The 21,095-nt window shown below is 41.8% G+C and overlaps 1 protein-coding gene across 1 annotated transcript in view; it reads left to right on the top strand.

The window, feature by feature from the left end:
* The window catches only part of LOC145393509 (arrestin homolog), a 217,683-nt gene that overhangs the window by 45,700 nt on the left and 150,888 nt on the right, over positions 1 to 21,095 (top strand). The window lies entirely within an intron of this gene.

Here is a 21,095-nt window from a genome sequence, read left to right as displayed (position 1 = left end):
ACAGTTAAGGGTTGCATGGAGTGGAATGGGACTGTTGAGGTGCTCGTAACTTAAGCGTGTGTAATTTAGTATCTTGTCAGGTCAGGAGATAAAGGGATAAGAAATAACTGATAAATGGTAAGGGTGATTTGCCCAGGGGTGTGTGGTAAGTGGAGGAAAGTGTTTATAATGCTTGTAATGTGTGTGTGTGTGTGTGTGTGTGTGTGTGTGTGTGTGTGTGTGTGTGTGTAATTTAAACGTCAGATTAAAAGATAGACAGCGTAATAGTAAAGAATAAGTATAAGAATTATGTGTGTATAAACATTACCTACATTAAAAAAAGGGGAAGTGTTTATAGTGTTCGTAATTTATATTCACGTGTAAAATAGACACTGAAAAGGTAAAAAAAAATAAAAATAAAAGAATGAATACTGAATGATAAAGGGAAGAATATTCAGGGTAGGAGCGTTGAATAAAGGGATGTAATGTGTGTGTGTGTGTGTGTGTGTGTGTTTGTGTTTGTATTTAATTCTTTGCTACTTCCAGACGATTTTATTCTCCTTAGGGGAGGGTTTTCGGACTGGATCTCCTATACTCTTTAAACTTTGTCTAAAATTGTCATCCCTCCATCTTGAATGTTGAGGTGTAACAACGGACTGGCACTCGAATATGATGCTAGTGACGAAGAAGTGCTGTGGAAAGGATGTAGAACCATAGTATTGTCTTTTCCTGCCAATGATGTACGTGAAATAAGCCGCAGAAGGACGAAAATCTGGACCAAGTAAAGATGAAGAGTCCGTAGATGTTCCCTTTATTCAGAGTTCTCTTCCTCCCCGCTGGGCATTTCCTACTCCCGCGCCCACACCAGCAGACTGACCCGTCCCCACAACACTCAAGATATCAATAGCTGTATTTTTAATGGAGGGGGAGGCAAACAGAAAAAAATCATAATAATAATAACAGCGTAAAGGTGACCTGCGTGGAGAGGTGTGTAAAGTGTGATGGACTGTTTATATCACTAATTAAACGCTGGCAGTTTAGACGCGTGTCCTGTTAATAAATAAACGGGTAAATAATAAATAATAATGCAAAGGTGGACTGCGTAAGAGGTTTGGCTAAAGTTTGAGAAGTTGGTGATATTGGTTTTAAATCTTAGCCGGAAGTACCACAAGCTTTTATATATTCATTCTCCTTTATTACCGACTGTAGTTTCTTTATTTTTATTTATTTATTCATTTAATTTTACTGAGCCGCCTTAACGCATCGCACACCTTATGGATGATTTAGCCTTTTCATTACAATTATACATTTTCTTGATTTATTTAATTATTTCTTACCTTCACATGGCATTACTCAGGTTGTTAAAGAATTTTTGGAAATCACCACAGCCTCTTGTAATGCATTTTCCCCTCTCTCTCTCTCTCTCTCTCTCTCTCTCTCTCTCTCTCTCTCTCTGTCTTATTCTGGGGGAGGTATACGAATGAGGGGTGTGGGTTGGGGAGAAGGCAGATTTATAGCGGAGGGAAGAATGGCATGGAGGCGATTTGTTTGTAGCCACACCTTTGGGAATTAAGGCATCTGGTTGTTTATTGCTAGATGGATAGACAGGTAGATAGATAGGTAGGTATATAGATGGATAGGTAGAGACGTGGTTGGATAGGTAGGTAGGTAGGTAGATAGATAGATAAATAGATAGATAGATAGATAGACAGATAAATAGATAGATCGATAGGTAGATAGGTATGGGAAGACTGATAGGTAGATAGATAGATAGGTAGGTAGGTAGGTAGGTAGATAGTAAATAACAGACAGACAGTTTTCCCTATACCAAAATATTGTCTCCAGTTCAGACCCCTTTATGAGAGAAGTTAATGAAGGCTTTATACATATCTATCGTTCTCAATTCTAAAAATCTATCCTTAATGATAAAAGATAACCTGCAGATAAGATTAAAATAGATTAAAATAGATAATTCGTCCTCATATTCAGCGATTATGTCCGATAGCGTATTTTGCTAAGTTATTATCTCTTTATATTTCCGTCCTTTTTTGGGGTTCAGGTTATTTCGAACTAGTTGGGTTGAATATAGCGTTCCCTTGACAAGATATAGCAATAATATACCCCCAGATAGTAGTAGTAGTAGTAGTAGTAGTAATGATAATAGTAATAATAATAATAATAATAATAATGATAATAATAATAATGGTGATGATAATAATAATGGTGATGATGATAATAATAATAATGGTGATGATGATGATAATAATAATAATAATAATAATAATAATAATAATCAACTGTGGGAAGGGGTTGACGTTGAGGTTTTGAGGCGAGGTGGCAAGATTTTTTTTTTTTGGGGGGGCGAGGGTAATCTGGAGGCTTAGTAAGACCTTCTCCTTAGCGATTTATTATGCACATTATACGTTAACATTCTTGTTTTTACACTGATGTCACGAAATTTTCAAAGATCTAGTTTTGGCGCATCTGGAACGCGGGAGTGTGGATAAAAGAGTTTGGCCAAAGGCGAGGTGGAGAGGTGTATGAATGAGGATGGTGTGGGTTGAAGGGAAGGCTGCCTAATGAGGGAGGACAGGGTGACATGGAGGCGATTTATTTGTAGTCACCCTCTGTAAGATTAAGGAGTCTGGCTCTGAAGTAGATAGACATACGTAGGTAAGAGAGAGAAAGAGAGAGAGAGAGAGAGAGAGAGAGAGAGAGAGAGAGAGAGAGAGAGGAGTTAAGGAAGGGAAGGGCCTTGAGGTGGAATTAGAGGATAGGAGTGGGGAGAAGGAGTAGGAGAATGAGATGGAATCCTAATCAAGTTAACGCTAATTCTGTAGGTGAGATTATACTAAGCTGAATGAGGGTGTATTGCATCAAGGAAGCTTAGTGTGACTTTGATGAGTTTGACGAAGTTAGATGATATTGGGTAAAGTTAGAGACAAGAAGGTTGATTGCGTAATGGAGAGAGAGAGAGAGAGAGAGAGAGAGAGAGAGTACATGATAATACATAGGAAGTACAGATAACAGGATGACAGGTTGGCCATGACGAGGTACTGTTAGAAAAAAAAAATGCTACTACTTTGATCCACCTAATGTGTAGGAGAAAAGGATAGGAAAGAGGAAGGCTGTCCCACACCCACCACATCATCTGGTGAAGCTGGCAGGAAATACATGGAGGAAAAAAAAAAAACATACGTGAAAAAAGCGTGGAATTTTTACAGGAGAGGCAGAAGAGGAACGACTATGCACTCAATATCGATTTTGCAGATCTGTAAGAGAAAGACCTACTGTACGCAATTGCCAGATGTTCTCAGTATTAAGCAAACGCGCCCCAGTCGTAAGGGTACATTTCAGGCTGGAAATAAACAAAGACTTATAGCCAATTGTCTCGAAATATCTGGGCAAGCCGAATTTTAAACTTATCAGTAGTTTTTACATACCTACTGTTGCTGGAAGAGTAATCCATTGTTGCACTACGCGAATATTAAAGCAGTTTTTCCCTATATTAGTGTTGCATCTCATGATTTTGAGTTTCCATCATTATTAGTCACAGTATCATTCTGTATTTCGAGCAGATTATCATATTCAACATCGTCAGTTTTGCTAATAATTATATATGCCCGGTACTTTTATTTGATCTTCCCAGAATCATCGCCTTTTTAGAGAAATATTCAGTTTCTTTAGTCGTGGAGTAAATTTCACAACGATAGGATCATTTTTGCGGCTCTGCGTTGCACCCTCGAGCCTGTCTTCGTCCGTAGTAAGATTCAGGGACCATTCCTGCACAGAGTACTCTAGGTGTGGTCTAACTGTTGACGTATAAAGCTCAGGAATTACATCGGAAGTCCTATGATCAAAAGTCCCTGCAATGAAGCCGAGTATTGTGCTTGCTTTATTACTGGCTGCTATACACTGGAGTTTTGAGGTCGTTACTAATAATAATTCTTAAGTCTTCCTAAATCTTTCTCGGCCTTTACTTTCGTCATTGGGGTACTGAAAATGCGATATTCATAGAGAGAGAGAGAGAGAGAGAGAGAATATTGTGTTAAAGCCACAGGGAGTTGGAAGGGAAGGTTTGGTAGGGTGCATACATTATGGAACACAGTAAGACGCAAGGTAGATAGATATAGGTAGATAAGTAGATAGATAGACAGATAGGTTGGTAGTTAGATATATAGATAGATAGATAGGTTGGTAGCTAGATATATAGATAGATAGATAGACAGACAGACAGATAGAAAATGACCCATAATCGCAATAAACAGACTTACATTTATGAAGCAGACAAACGAACGAAAACAATTAGAAATGCAGTTAGGCAGATAGATAGAGACGGATAGATAGATAAATAAGCACCTGTGTATACTGATTAGCAGGTAGGTATATATGGACAGATTGACAGACGTACGAGACACCTATACTGAGAGATACATAGCTAGGGATTGTTACACACACACACACACACACACACACACACACACACACACACACACACACACGGGGAAAGATAGACAGACAGATAGATAGATAGATGTACTGTAGATAACAAACAAAACAGATTAACGAAGAAACAGACAGACTGATACATAGCAAGACAGCAAGAGACGCACTGGTAGAACGCCATTGTAGGCATTAAAATGTGGCCTTACACCCCGAGGATGCATAGAGTATATTGATGGCTGTCCACCTACCAAGTTTCATGTCTTTACGACAAAGTTTCTGGCCAGTGTCCCTCTCTTGAAGATTGTCAAAATGCTGCACTTTGCGCATGCCACGTGTACCACCTGGGTGTGATGAAACCTGTCAAAAACAAATCTTAAAGAATTGGGCTATAATATGGTGCAAACCACGCAGTGATCGACCCTTTGGTTGCTGAGATATAAGCTTCTCAAACGCGCTTCGGTCGGGCCGGGCCGGGATGGGCCGCTCATACCAGGTATGGGAGAAAATGCCACTACTTGATGAGCGGCTGGCGAGGGCTTCGACCTCGCTTGTATCATGATAAAATAGATAAATGGCTAAATTAAATAGAGCGTGATAGAGACAGCACATTATTACACACACACACACACACACACACACACACACACACACAGTTCGATCATGAAACAAAGACAAACAGCGATAGATGCACAGCAGATTAATAGGAAGGATAAATAAATAGACAGATAGGTAGACAAATAGATAGACTCGTAATGACCGTCCTCCCTCATATACCGTGACAGATATTTATTATTTTATGTAACATGGCGATGCGTTATTTAAAAATGTCATTATTTTTTGCCATAAAGCGTGATGAATGAGTCAATAAAGAATTGTTTGTGCATAAATATTGTTGAAATATTGAAAACGATGAATATGATAGAGTGGGGAGAGAGAGAGAGAGAGAGAGAGAGAGAGAGAGAGAGAGAGAGAGAGAGAGAGAGAGAGAGAGAGAGAAAGGGAGTCTATATAACGTGAAATATTGAAAACGTTGGAATATTAGAGAGAGAGAGAGAGAGAGAGAGAATTGATTAGGTAGATATGAAAACTGAAAGATATTGGGTTTAGTTGAAGGTCCATTACTGAAGTCAAAGAATCTAATACTGATGAAAAATAAAGTAAAAAATGACCCACTAAGGCAGTCTCTCTCTCTCTCTCTCTCTCTCAATTGCCTGGTTGTGTCAGTTCCCCTTTACGGCGGGCAGGCAGCATCCAACACGCAAAGCCATCTCACCACTTCCCTGTCCAGATCTCCAAGACAGAAGTTAACAATCAGTACTCTCAGTCTATCTTCTATTCAGTAGTCATTTCAGGAGCTGTCTTCCTGAATCTTTCTCCCCGAATATTTGTGAGCAAGTATTTTCAACCAGACTTATCTGGTCACCTAAATGTAAACTGATCTTGAGTTTGGCTATCTTCTGTTAAGCTTTTTATTAAGGAGAAATTTTGCCGGTTCTTAGCCTTGGATTCTTTAATTTTGAATCACACACACACACACACACACACACACACACACACACACACACACACATATATATATATATATATATATATATATATATATATATATATATATATATATATATATAGCCGTGGGAGCGCTCTGACCGAAGGGTCGGAGGATCGAATCCACCCAAGGGTCATTGGTAGACATAAGGATGGGCATCCGGTCATAAAATGCTACACGCTCCAGTCCAAAAGTCCTCTACCCAGGCGCAACGCCTTAGCCCTTCGGGGATATCTGGCGTGAAACCAAATTATTATTTTTTTTTATAAATATATATATATATATATATATATATATATATATATATATATATATATATATATATATATGTATGTATGTGTATAAAATATATATAATACATACCATACATAGACCTACATACATACACACACACACACACACACACACACATATATATATATATATATATATATATATATATATATATATATATATATATATTTGTGTGTCTGTGTGGGGCATTTGTCTTCATAGTATAATAGGAAAAGTGTATGGTAGGATACTTATTGACAGAGTTAGAGAAAGAGCAGAGAAATTAGTTGGAGAAGAACAGGGAGGCTTTAGGAAGGGAAGAGGTTGTGTAGATCAGATATTCATTCTCAGATCTTTAGTGGAAAAGTTTCTAGAGAAGGGAAAGAAGTTGTATGCGGCATTCATGGATTTGGAGAAAGCATATGACATGGTGGATAGACAAGGATTGTGGAAAGTGTTAAGAATATATGGAGTAGATGGAAAGTTGTTGAATGCTGTGAAGAGTATGTACGATGGTGCGAAGGCTGCAGTGCGTGTGGATGGTGAACTAAGTGAATTTTTCTCTTTGAAGGTTGGGTTGAAACAGGGATGTGTCGTGTCTCCATGGTTGTTCAATCTGTACATGGATGGGGTAATAAAAGAGGTACAAGGTAGGGTAGTGGATGTTGGAGTGGCCATGGTGAGAGAGGATAGTGTTTGGAAACTCCCTGTACTGTTGTTTGCAGATGATACTGTGTTGTTGAGTGAAGACGAAGGAGAGCTGCAAGGCTTGGTGGATGAGTTTGGGAGAGTGTGTAAGAAACGGAATCTAAAGGTGAATGTAGGGAAGAGTAAAGTGATGGTCTTTGAGAGAGGTGAAGTCAGTGAATGTACAGCGAGGTTGGATGGTGAGGAATTGGAAAATGTGAGTACGTTTAAGTACTTGGGTAGTGTGATGAGTAAGGATGGAGGTTTGGAGGGTGAAGTGCTGGAAAGGGTACAGCAGGGAAGAAAGGTTGCTGGTTCCTTGAAAGCAGTGATAAGAAACAGGGAAGTGAGCATGGAAGTGAAAAAGTTACTACATGACAGTATTGTGATACCAACTCTAACGTACGGAAGTGAAGCTTGGACGTTGTTGGAAGGACACAAGTCAAGAGTGAGAGCAGTGGAAATGAGTTATTTAAGAGGAGCCTGTGGAGTCACATGGAGAGACAGGCTGACGAATGAGGATATAAAGGAGCGTTGTGGTGTTGATGTGGATGTGATAGGAAGCGTTATTAGGAACACACTGAGGTGGTTTGGCCATGTGGAGAGGATGGAGGGTGAAAGACTGACGAAGAGAGTGTATGTGAGTGAGGTGGAGGGGGAAAGAGGGAGGGGGAGGCCGAGGATGAGATGGAGGGATGGGGTGGAGAGGTATATGAGAGAGGGGGGTGTGAGCTGGGAGCAGGGGAGTGAAATGGCGGGGGACAGGGCGACTTGGAGGCGATTTGTTTGTGGCCACCCCAAACGGGATTGAGGCATCTGGCAATAGATAGATAGATAGAGTGTCTGTGTATGTAATAATAATTTTCGGTTTATATATTGAGTGCAGCTAGTGGTTGAAAATATACAAGTTCATAATCTAGTGTCCTAACCTAAGGGTCAGGAGGCTGACCCTGGCTGCTCCTGAGGAGCGCCAGCACACTACCAAGCCTCACCGAGGCTGGAGTGAAGCGTAGGCACAAGAGGACAGAATGCCAGATTTTTACCTCGCTGAGGTTCAAATCCTTGTTGGTCTTCTATCAAAGTGCTCCTTGAACTACACTTGACATGAGAATTCACCTCACCCACGCAAGTAGGGCGGCCAGAGCGAGGCTGGAGCACAGGTCATTTGGATTGAGAGTCGAGTGCCCTTTCCACCGCTCCACCAGTGTGTGTGTGTGTGTGTGTGTGTGTGTGTGTGTGTGTGTGTGTGTGTGTGTGTGTGTGTGTGTGTGTGTGTAAATCGCCGACAGATTTACATAAACCCAAAACCCACAAATACACAATCTTTTATGAACGCATCTCCCATAAACATACGAAAACCATGCCACAACCACATTAGCTCATATGTACATCACCCACATGGTGGAAGATGACCTCATTCATAGTCTTCAGCTGTCACCTTCTCACAAACCCACAGTATACCCCGTCACAAACCCACAATATACCCCGTCACAAACCCACAATATACCACGTCACAAACCCACAATATACCCCGTCACAAACCCACAATTTACCCCCACACAAACCCACAATATACCCCGTCACAAACCCACGATATACCCCGTCACAAACCCACAATATACCCCGTCACAAACCCACAATATACCCCGTCACAAACCCACGATATACCCCGTCACAAACCCACAATATACCCCGTCACAAACCCACTATATACCCCGTCACAAACCCACAATATACCCCGTCACAAACCCACAATATACCCCGTCACAAACCCACAATATACCCCCCTTACAAACCCACAATATACCCCCCTCACAAACCCACAATATACCCCTCTCACAAACCCACAATATACCCCCCTCATAAACCTACAATTTACCCCCCTCACAAACCCACAATATACCCCCCTCATAAACCTACAATTTACCCCCCTCACAAACCCACAATATACCCCTTCACCAACCCACAATATACCCCCCTCACCAACCCACAATATAACCCCCTCGCCAACCCACAATATACCCCCCTCACAAACCCACAATATACCCCCCTCACAAACCCACAATATACCCCCCTCACAAACTCACAATATACCCCCCTCACAAACCCACAATATACCCCCCTCACAGACCCACAATATACCCCCTCACAAACCCACAATATACCCCCTCACAAACCCACAATATACCCCCTCTCAAACCCACAATATACCCCCCTCACAAACCCACAATATACCCCCCTCACAAACTCACAATATACCCCCCTCACAAACCCACAATATACCCCGTCACAAACCCACGATATACCCCGTCACAAACCCACAATATACCCCGTCACAAACCCACAATATACCCCGTCACAAACCCACAATATACCCCCCTTACAAACCCACAATATACCCCCCTCACAAACCCACAATATACCCCTCTCACAAACCCACAATATACCCCCCTCATAAACCTACAATTTACCCCCCTCACAAACCCACAATATACCCCCCTCATAAACCTACAATTTACCCCCCTCACAAACCCACAATATACCCCTTCACCAACCCACAATATACCCCCCTCACCAACCCACAATATACCCCCTCACAAACCCACAATATGCCCCCTCACAAACCCACAATATGCCCCCTCACAAACCCACATTATACCCCCCTCACAACTCACAAAATACCCCCCTTACAAACCCACAATATACCCCCTTACAAACCCACAATATACCCCTTCACAAACCCACACTATACCCCCTCACAAACCCACAATATACCCCCCTCACAAACCCACAATATACCCCCCTCACAAACCCACAATATACCCCCCTCACAAACCCACAATATACCCCCCTCACAAACCCACAATATACCCCCCTCACAAACCCACAATATACCCCCCTCACAAACCCACAATATACCCCCCTCACAAACCCACAATATACCCCTCCATTTTCCTAGCACGCCTCGAGCAAGTCTGAGAAGCAAAAATAAAAACAAAAAATACAGAAAATGCCTCTTAGTAGGAAATTGGGAAGGAGAATGAGGTTAAGGAGTTCCCCGCCTCCTCCTCCTCCTCCTCCTCCTCCTCCTCCTCCTCCTCCTCCCTCTCCCCCTCCCCCTCCCCCTCCCCCTCTCCATCCTTCCTTGGTTCCTCTTTCTCCCACCCCTCCCTGCTTCTCTACTTTCGCTTCCTCTGTCCCTCCTCCTCCTCCTCTTCCGTGCTTCTCACCCTACCTCCCCTCCTCCCTCCTCCCGTAACCTTCCTCCTCACCTCCCCCCTCCTGATTCTCACTCCACCCCTCCTTCCCCTCCCCTTCCTCCTCCCCCACCCTGCTTGGCTTACATACGGGGGAGGGGGAGAAGGAAATGGAGGGGGAGGAGGGAAGGAGAAAGAATCATCAGGTAGGTGGGAGAAAAAGAGTAAATAACCAGGAATATAAGAGAGAGAGAGAGAGAGAATATTTGCCGCGAAGGAATGCGATGAATGGAAAAGGAAATTGGATAAGAGAGATAAAAGAAAATATGATTGGCGAATTGGAGAGATGATAGTAACCCCTTCACGACGACGGGACGCTCTCCTCAGCTGAATAAAATCGCGTGGCCGTAACAGGGATGTAGAAAATAAATCATCTTGGAGTTGGAGGGGTTGTAGGAGAGTATTTCTAACCCTTTCACAACGAGGAGTCATTTGTAGGTTGGTTAATATGATGTAGTGATGGCCGAAATGAGTTTTTTTTTTTTTTTTTTTTTTTTTTTTTTTTTTGAGGAGTTGACTGAGATAAGAAGCGGAGTGAAAGAATGCACACACAAACACGCTCACACACACACACACACACACACACAGTTTTAAAGCAAGTAAAGGGTCGAAGTAGAAGGTCGTACACACAACACACACACACACACACACACACACACACACACACACACACACACACACACACACACACACAATTAAAGCAAGTAAAAGGTCGAAGTAAAAGATTGTACACACACACACACACACACACACACACACACACACACACACACACACACACACAATTAAAGCAAGTAAAGAGTCGTGCCGGCCTGAGAGCAATTATACATACAAACATAGTCGGGGAAAGCCATCACGCAAGCAGAGCAGAATGAACCAAGCAAGCAGGACAAACAAGGAAAGTAAGTAAGAACAGTAAGGTAAACGAAGCAAGCGAGCAGAAGAGTCCACCAAGCAAAACAAGAACAAAAAAGACAAGCAAGGAGGGCAGAATGAGGCAAGCAGAGTCATTCACCCAATCAAGGAGCGGAGAGGCAACCAAGCAATCCAAACAACATCCACAGGCAGAGAAAACAAGCAGGGTAGAGAAAAGCAAATAGCAGAATCAACCAAGCAGGCGAGGAAGCAGATATCAAGCAAACAAAGCAGAGTCAAAGTGAAGCCAGGTAAGTAAGCAGACAGCAGAATCAACCATGCTGACAGGCAAAGCAGAATCAACGAAGCACACAAACAAAATCACGTCCCGTCAAACAAATGAAACAATCAGCCAGTCAGTCAAACAAAGCATAATCAACACAGCAAACAATGAAGACAGTCAACTAAATAAACAAGACACATCGCAGAAAAACAATCTTGTCTGAATCCACAAAGCAACCAGATAATACAAAGCAAATGAGAGAGAGAGAGAGAGAGCACACAATCAAGCAATCAACCCAGAGCCCTCAGGTATAACAAGCAGAGAAGTAAGAGAAACACCACACAGTCAAATAATCAACAGGTCCTCAAAAACAAGGAAATAAGAAAAAAAAATCAAGGGAGACGCACCACACAATCAACCCACTTAGAGCTCGCAAATCAACCGGACAATACACCATCAACAGAACAATCAATAAAACAAAATCAAGTCACAGCGATCAAGCCATCAATATATTTGCCTTTATGGTAAGATGCAGTAAGAGCGAAAATAAATTAATACATGATTTTATATATATATATATATATAGTAATTAAATAAGAAAAATATATACTCGTCATCGGACTGGAAGGGTTAAACAATCAAAGCAAGAGGCTAATCAAGGTAATCAAGTAATCAAGGAAGGAAGCAAGACAGACAGTTCCGGAATTAGTCGCCTTGTCTGAGATCCCTAAAGACTAATTCTCTCTCTCTCTCTCTCTCTCTCTCTCTCTCTCTCTCTCTCTCCCTCTCTCTGTGTTTGACGCGAAAGTTTATTCTTTTTATTAATATCTGGCCTCGTTTCTGCTTCGTATGTTCCTGGTCTGATTCGTTCATTCCTTTGTTCTTTCCATTTTCTGTCTTCCACTATTTTTCTGTCTCTCTTCCTCTCCCCATCTAGCTGTCTGTCTTTTTTCTGTTAGTCAGCGTTTGTCTCCTGTCTCGTTTACCCCCCTTCTGGCCACCTACTTCTCTGTAATTATCAACTCAGAAAGAAGTGAGAGGCTTATTTTACCGTAAGGAGAGTTGCTGCCTGCCTGTCATTCAAACCCACCCAGACAACCCTATAACACTCAGTGAATGGCATGGAGAACAAGTTTATTAGAGTGTGACAGTCAAAAAATTTCTTATCTGTCTGTCTGTGATCACACATATGTCACTAGGATAAGTTTTAATGAACCGTGGCACATAAATAGGATTAATCAGTTTTATTGTGGCTAAAAATACTAGATTACTCTCCACCTACCCCTTGTGTTTCCCTGCCACCCCTTGTGACTGTCTGCCACTTACCCCAAACCCGCCATTAATCCCCGCCCTCCCATCCTGCAAACCCCAGTCTTCCCACCCTCCACTCAAAAAGAGACCAATATGTTTTTGTCAAAAATTTGATGGGATTTCGCTGGTAGCTTTCTAGTCACCGTAAAATTACCCAAAATGTGTTGAATATCAAGGTCACAGGTCAACCTCCACCTGTGTAAAATGTTTGCCTGTGAATAGTGAGGTGTTATTTTAATGTTTAAATGCATATACTGTGTTCATTATTATATATATATATATATATATATATATATATATATATATATATATATATATATATATATATATATCAGCCGTGGCTCAGTGGGTTAGAGCGCTCCGCTCTGACCGAAGGGTCGGAGGATCGAATCCACCCAAGGGTCATTGGTAGACTTAAGGATGGGCATCCGTTCATAAAATGCTACACGCTCAAGTCCAAAAGTCCTCTACCCAGGGGCAACGCCTTAGCCTTTCGGGGATACAAGGCGTAGAACCAAAATATTTATTTTTATTATATAGATAGATAGATAGATGTACGTGTGTGTGTGTGTGTGTGTGTGTGTGTGTGTGTGTGTGTGTGTGTGTGTTTGACGCCTACCAATTTAGACTCAACTGGGTGAGACTTAATCGACAGTTGCAACAACAAACCATTTCTACCAAATTGAACTCCACTGGAAATGGCATATTTTTCCTGTGTATTCATACATATGTGTGTGCATATATATATATATATATATATATATATATATATATATATATATATATATATATATATATATATATATATATATATATATATGTATACAGTTGTTCAGATAAAATAATACTTATGAAAATGATCACTTTTATTATGTTGACAATCATCAGTTTATTATTATAGGTGTAGGCGTTAATAGATTTACTGTATAATTGTTCTATTATGAATAATGTATTTTCATTTCAGGTAAGCGGTGTTGTGTGTTTTGTCGTAGTACACCACTTGTAAGTATAAAAGCACACATTGTTGATATACTGATGTATCTTTTGTGAAAATGTACACTGCAGTCAGCATCGTATGTTTTGCCACTTTCTGTGCTTTATCTTTTGAAACACAGCAGCACGAGGAACTATGGAACACTGTACTGCATTTCCTGCTGTATATCAATAAGTGTATGTTATCACAGTTGCCGCGGAAGGGAGCAGACAGGTATTATTAGCACAAGATGACGCCCCCTCCACCGTACCCTGTAGGTTGTTCACTTGTTTCTGTGTATCATCAAGTTCCTCATAAATCACTAGACATAAAACGAAACGATGTTGCAATAGATTTAATATTTAACAGGCAGAAACCAGATTACTCCCCCTCACCCCTCCGCACTCCCACACAATTAAGACACCACAGACTACTAAGATCAGTGCATCAGAAATAACTATCTTTTGCATGTAAATTATTCCTCACAAGCAGGTAATCTGGAGGGAGGTTGGGCGTACAAGGTTAAATCCAGGTCGTAGGTCAAGGTCATGTCTTCCTAGATTTTCTCCTCAATATCAAGACTTGGCTTCTGCTTTCACCTTATTCTTCACTATATATAAAAGTGCTCACCTCGCTTTGTGACCTTAGCCTTCGGCCGATTGTTGAGTCGATTCACTTCACTCTTGCCTTACCAGATTTGTCCCAGGTCACTTGATTGCTTTGACCTGACCTTGCGTATGACCTTGAGCGTTGACCTGTGTCTCGCCAAATCTGTGCACCTAATCTTTCCGTGACCCTCAGCTGTTGCACCAAGTCTGGTCAAAATCGGATAGCTGAATTATATTGTTCACACACACACACACACACACACACACACACACACACACACACACACACACACACACACACACACACACACACACACACTCCGCGCTACCGTGTGCGGGTGTAAAAAGCCATGATACGGATATTATTTTAAAAGTTGAATATCCGATGAGAAATTACCCTACCCCAGCTCATAGACACGTGAAGTATATTTGCCCGTGATTACGAAAAACAAATAATAATAATAATAATAATAATAATAATAAATTTGTGATCTTTGGGTGTTTGCTGTATTAAAATGCTGTTTAAAGAGATTTTTTTTTTTGGACAATATAAATGAGAAAAATTGTTAAATAGTACAAAAAAGTTGCATAATTTCCACCTCGGCAGTTATTTAATTGCTGTAATTTCACCGGAAGTAAGAAATAGGATGCAAAAATAGGTGCATTCCAGTGGCCATATGTATATTTGAGAGAGAGAGAGAGAGAGAGAGAGAGAGAGAGAGAGAGAGAGAGAGAGAGAGTTTAATTTTCTTAGGGATGGGAATGCATTATTGATCTAATTCCCTGTCAAGAAAATGTCCAGCCGAATCGACCTCAAAATTTGTCACCTCTCTCTCTCTCTCTCTCTCTCTCTCTCTCTCTCTCTCTCTCTCTCTCTCTCTCTCTCTCTCTCTCTCTCTCTCTCTCTCTCTCTCTCTCTCTCTCTCTCTCTCTCTCTCGAGGGGTCTTTTAGTGTGAGAAAGGGTGGAGGAAGGTCTGGAAACTTTAGTAGATGAGGGTGAAGTTTTGGGACGGGGAGGAGAGGATGGGGAGGGGAGGGGAAAGGAGAGGAGAGAAGGGCAGGGAAGGGGAGAGGAGGGGAGGGGAGGGGAGAGAGCAGAACAGGGAAGAATATTTTAAGTGGAAGGGAAAGGTAGGAGGAGGAGAGAGCTGGAAGAGGGAGTGAGGCAGGAGAAGAAGAGAAAGAGGAAAAGAGTAGGTGAAGAGAAGAAGGAGGAGACGCAGGGAAAAAGAGAGAACAGGAAAGAGATGACAAGAGTGGAAAGGAGTAAAAAAAAAGTAAGAGGAGATGCATGGAGAGAGGAAGAGAAGCTGAGAGAAGAGGGAGAGAGGGGGGGGGAAGAAGAGAGGAAGATAGAGAGTAAAGAGCAGAAGACATGTTTGAGAAGAGAGAAAATTTGAGAGGAGGAAAGAGGGTGGAGGTGAAAGAATGGATATTGGATAAGTTAGAGTGAGAGAGAGAGAGAGAGAGATCCATGACGTTCTCCAGCCGGGGACAGGATGGCGATGTATTCTCTCTTAATGATCGTTCCAGCCCCCTTCCTCATTCCTCCTCCTCCTCCTTCCTTCTTCCTATCTTCCTCCTCTTCCTCTTCCTCCCCTCTTCCCCTTTTCCTTTCCTCTTCTGTATCGTCTCTCTTCCTGTTCCTCATCTTCTCTTCTTCTGTCATTCATCCTCTTATTCATCCTCCGCACTTCGTCTCCCATTCTTCCATTTTTCATCTCTTTCACCTCTTCCCTTCTTTCTCTTCCTCCTCTTCCTTTCCTCCTACCTTCTTTAACTTTCCGTCCTCGTCGTCCATTCTTCCTCTTCTCTTCTCCTCCTCCTCTTCCTCGTCTTCCCTTCATCCTCTTCTTCCGTTCTTCCTCATCTTCATCGTCTTTCCATCTTCCTCTTCCTCGTCTTCCCATCTCTCATCTTCCATTCTTCCTCCTCATTATCTTCCCTTCTTCCTATCTTAACTTCTTCCTCTTTTTCATGCTCTCCGCCTCCTCCTCTTAATCTTCCATTCTTCTTCCTCCTCATCTTTCCTTCTTCCTCCTCTTCTTCATCTCCCCTTCTTCATCATCTGTTCTTCCTCCTCATCTTTCCTTCCTCCAGATCTGCCTCCTCATCTTCCCTGCTTCATCGCCAATTCTTCCTTCCATTCTTCATCTTCCATTCTTCCTCTTCATCGTCTTCCATACGTTCTCTACTTCATATTCCCAGTTTTCATTCTCCCTTCTTCGTCTTCCCCTCTGCCTCTTCCCATCTTCCTCTTCCTCATCTCTTCTTGTTTCTCCTCTTCACCTTCCCTCCATGCCCTCCCTCATTGCCCCATCTTCATCTCTCCCATCATCCCCTCCTCCTCCATCTCTTCCTCATTATTTTTCCAGTTCCTTTCTTCGTCCCCTTCTCTTTCATTCACTTTCAGATGCAGGAGAGTCACCAGGCTCGGTCCCGTCCCGTCTGTCACTCACTAACATTTTTCGGACGCGCGGCGATTCACTTCCGTAGAATTTATCGAAGCCCAGTTTTACAGCTCTGATGGTCCCGCATCGATCTGGCTTTTTTTTTTTTTTGTTGCTTTGTTTTCCTCTACCTCTTTCATTCCTTCATAATTTTCCTCCTTTCTTGGCTTTCTTTTCCTCTCTTCTTATTGCTTTGTCTTCTCCTTCCTTCTTCCCTTCCTATTTTTCTCTTTCTTTCTTCCTCCTTCTCCTCTCTCCCTCTTCCTTCTTTCTTTTACACTCTTTCCTCCTCCTCCCTTTCTACAGTCTCTCTCTCTCTCTCTCTCTCTCTCTCTCTCTCTCCTTTCACCTCTTCCTCCTTCTCCTCCTCCTCCTCTAATCTGTCTGCCATCTCATAAGTCAGGTCGGGAGAGAGAGAGAGAGAGAGAGAGTTGCATAGATACACAGACCACATACACCTTACGGTCCCTGTGAAATGGTCCGGCCTTAGCACTAATACAGTACTTTAGTCACAGAAGTAGGAGAAAAGGTTAGCAGAAGGCTCTCTCCCCCACCTTCCAGACCCTCCGGCATTTACCGTACAGGAAAAAGTGAGAGACGTTACCTTAGAGGATAGAGCTTGACTTAATTTTCATGAGATTGGCAGAAAGAAAGTTAATAATGGAAATGAAAGTCAGAACACGCAGCCTCAGTATCATTTGTAATCTTAATACATACACTTCTTTTTTGATGTTGTGTATAAAGACAGGGCAAGTAATTTCACTCCTGTCACCTTTTTACTTAACTTCCGTACACTTGCAGATACTTAAGCATGCAGACTGTGTACATCCATGCATGTGCACGTATGTGCATAACCTCATGTAAGCCTATGTAAACTATTTGGACACACACACACACACACACAATATATATATATATATATATATATATATATATATATATATATATATATATATATATATATATAGTGTGTGTGTGTGTATAGTATATACATGTACTGAATGCATACATCAATGTACAACCATGCATGTATACATAGGCGCATACCGGTACACCCATATACATACACTTGCGTAGAGCACAAAAGCCTTTCATTGTCTCGTGTCCCAAGACAGCAGGAAGGATAAGCATAATAAGGAAGGATGAGAGAGAGAGAGAGAGAGAGAGAGAGGAAGAGAGTCGAATGGAGATACCCGAAGAAAGAATGAGTGGAAAAAGGAGAGGGATGGAGGGGAAGAGAGAGAAAGATTGAGGAAAGAAAAAAAGAGATAATGAATTTAGGAAACCGAGTGAAGGAAGGAGAGAAAGAGAGGAACAGAGGAGTGAATGAGAATGAAGACAAGCCAAAAAAAATGAGGACAGGACGAAATTTAATCCCTCAGGTATAATGACGTCTGTAACAGAGAGAGAGAGAGAGAGAGAGAACGTGAGATGTATAACTTGAGTTGTCCCTAAGTCCTTAACCCCTTCAGTACGATGCTGCTTTTTTCTTTTACTATGTTTTTGCAGCTACCAAAGAACTGTTCAGTTTAAGGGTAAAAATACGTATAGTGAGAGGAAGGCAATAGAATGATGATGATGATGATGATGATAATGACAATAGTTGGTAGTATAATAATAAACAGTAGTAATTAATATTGACGATGGTAATAATAATAATAATAATAAAAATAATAATAATAATGTGATAATAATAATAATTAATAATAATAATAATAATAATAATAATAATAATAACGTGACGATACTACCAAAAATAATACTAATACTCAATCTGAATAAAAAAACGTTTCCAAGCCTGGCATCTTGTCTGATCAAATAGACATATATATACAAAGCATTGGTATTTTGGGCAGACGTAATCATATCTCACATCGCGACACAATACCACCAGAGAGAGAGAGAGAGAGAGAGAGAGAGAGTTACTTTCTTTATATTTCTGAAGACAAAGGAGGTACAGATAACAGGGATTATTTTGGCAGGTAACAAGGAGAAGAAAAAAAAAAGGTAATTCTCCTGTCCTCTAACAAAGCGTGTATGTGATAGAAGAAAGGAAGCCTCTTTTCCACGCGCCTCACCATACGGCAAACAGGCAGAATGAAGAACAGAAAAATACCATGCCGTTTAGAAAGAAGAACGCGGGAATTTTTATAGGATAGGCACAAGAGGAACAACAATGTGTATTCTCTAATCTATAAATCTGAAAAACAAAGCATATATAATCGCCAAATGTTCTTGTAATTTAGCATTCATCTCAGGGTCGTCAGCAAGCACTTCAGCCTGGAAATAAACATCATGAGAATTAGTTAGGGTGTGTTGTCTGGAAATATTTGTTTGGCGTATTTTTTTAACGTATACTGTGGCTGGTCGTTTACTCCATTGCTTCACTACGCGAATATTAATGTAATCTTTCCCTGTATAGGCGTTGCATGTCTTGAGTTTCTTTTCTTTATTTCTTGTCGCAGTATCATTTCGCATTTGAAACATCTGGCGTCATCGAATGTTTACAAAATTGAATACCTGCATAAGATCTCTGAATCGTCGCCTGGAGAAAACATGTGTAGCTTCTTTCAGTCGTTCTTCGTTGGGTGAATTGTCAGTAAGGGGATCAATTTTGTGGCTCTGGTCTGCTTTCTGTCGAGTTTATCTTTATCCTTAATAAGGTTGAGGGATCATTACTGTGCATATTTTTGTAGGTGTGGACTGATGACATAACGTTTAGATAATCTGTTGAGCGTTTTATGAGCAAGGTTCCGTGCGATGAAGCCGAGTATTCTTCTTTCCTTATTATTAGCTGCAGTATATTGTTTAAATAAATCAGTGATAGAATATTAGGAGAGAGAGAGAGAGAGAGAAGGTGGGGAGAGGAGTCAGTAACTGCTTATCTTGTTTGACGAATCTTTTATGTAATGTAATTAAGTTTTTCTTACTCTTCCTCCTCCTCTAGGCCTTCCCCCCCTCCCTCATTCCCTCCATCCATTTTTCCCTCCTTCCATCCTTCCCTCCATCCATTCTTCCCTCCTTCCATCCTTCCCTCCATCCGTTCTTCCCTGTCTTTCCCCCCTACACCCCCATCTCCATTTCCTTCCCTTCTTTTATTTCCTCCATTCCATCTCTTGTTCATGCTTTCTGCTGGCATTTCCCTCAATACCTCGCTCTTCATTCTCTCTCTCTCTCTCTCTCTCTCTCTCTCTCTCTCTCTCTCTCTCTCTCTCTCTCTCTCTCTCTCTCCAACTCTCCTTCCTTTCCTCCCGCGTTTTCTTTGTTCCTCCTTCTCTCCCTCTCCCTCTCATACCCCGTCCTTCTCCTCTTTCCTCTCCATACCTCCCTTTTTCCATCCCTTCCTTCACACTTCCTTCCTTCTCTCCTCCCTCCTCCCTCTCTTCCCTGTGGTTCCTCTCCCCTCCCTTCAATTTCCTCTTCCGTTCTCTTTCCTTACTTCCCCTTCAGTTTAAAGGAAATTAATGTTTGCGGCAAAAGTTTCAGACAAAACGAAGCTTCTGTTTTTTTCTAACATTATTGTAATCACACACACACACACACACACACACACACACACACACACACACACACACACACACACACACACACACACACACACACACACACACACACACACACACACACACACACACACACACACACACACACACACACTTTTCCTTTTCTGTCCCCTCCCTTCATTCCTTCCCCCATCACTTTTCCTTCCCATTCTTCATTTTTCCCTCCCATCGCCTTTCCCACCCTTTGCTCTCTTCTCTCCTTTCCTTTCCTTTGCCCTCCTTTCTCTCTCATTCTGTTCACCCCGCCACCTTTTCTTCTCCTTCCATGTCATTCCTTCCTCCTTTCCCTCTTGCCTTCCTTTCTCCTTCCTTCCATATCATTTCTCATCTTTCTTTCCCCTTCCGTTTCATCTCATTCCATCCAATCCCATTTCATCCCTCCCTGCCCTTCTCTTCTCTTCTCTTCTCTTCCCTTCCCTTCCCTTCCCATCCCATCCCATCCCATCCCTTCCCTTCCCTTCCCTTCCCTCCTCTTCCCGTCCCATCTCATCCCATCCCACCCTTTCCCATCCCTTCTCCTCCCCTCCCATCCTCTCCCCTCCACACGGTCTTCTATTTTGAAGATAAAGGAGTATTTTCTCACCCTCCCTAATTTGACAACTTCAGGTCTTCCTTTTAAGCTACTTCCTCTCTCTTCTGTGTGTGTGTGTGTGTGTGTGTGTGTGTGTGTGTGTGTGTGTGTGTCTCCATCTATCTACTATCTCTGTATCTATCGGTATCTGTCAGTATCTATTTCTATATCTCTCTAGCCTTTTGAAAGACGGAGGGGGGGGGGAGGTTAGGACAAATACAATAAATAAAAAAAAATCCCAGGAAATCCAACATATATTTCCGTGCAAGAAGAGAAAGATAGGAGTCAGGAA

Source organism: Coenobita brevimanus, chromosome 24 (assembly GCF_032717465.1).
Source record: "Coenobita brevimanus isolate Jiangsu-jjx chromosome 24, ASM3271746v2, whole genome shotgun sequence".
NCBI classification, from domain to species: domain Eukaryota; kingdom Metazoa; phylum Arthropoda; class Malacostraca; order Decapoda; family Coenobitidae; genus Coenobita; species Coenobita brevimanus.
This window is presented reverse-complemented; position numbering and strand designations above follow the sequence as displayed.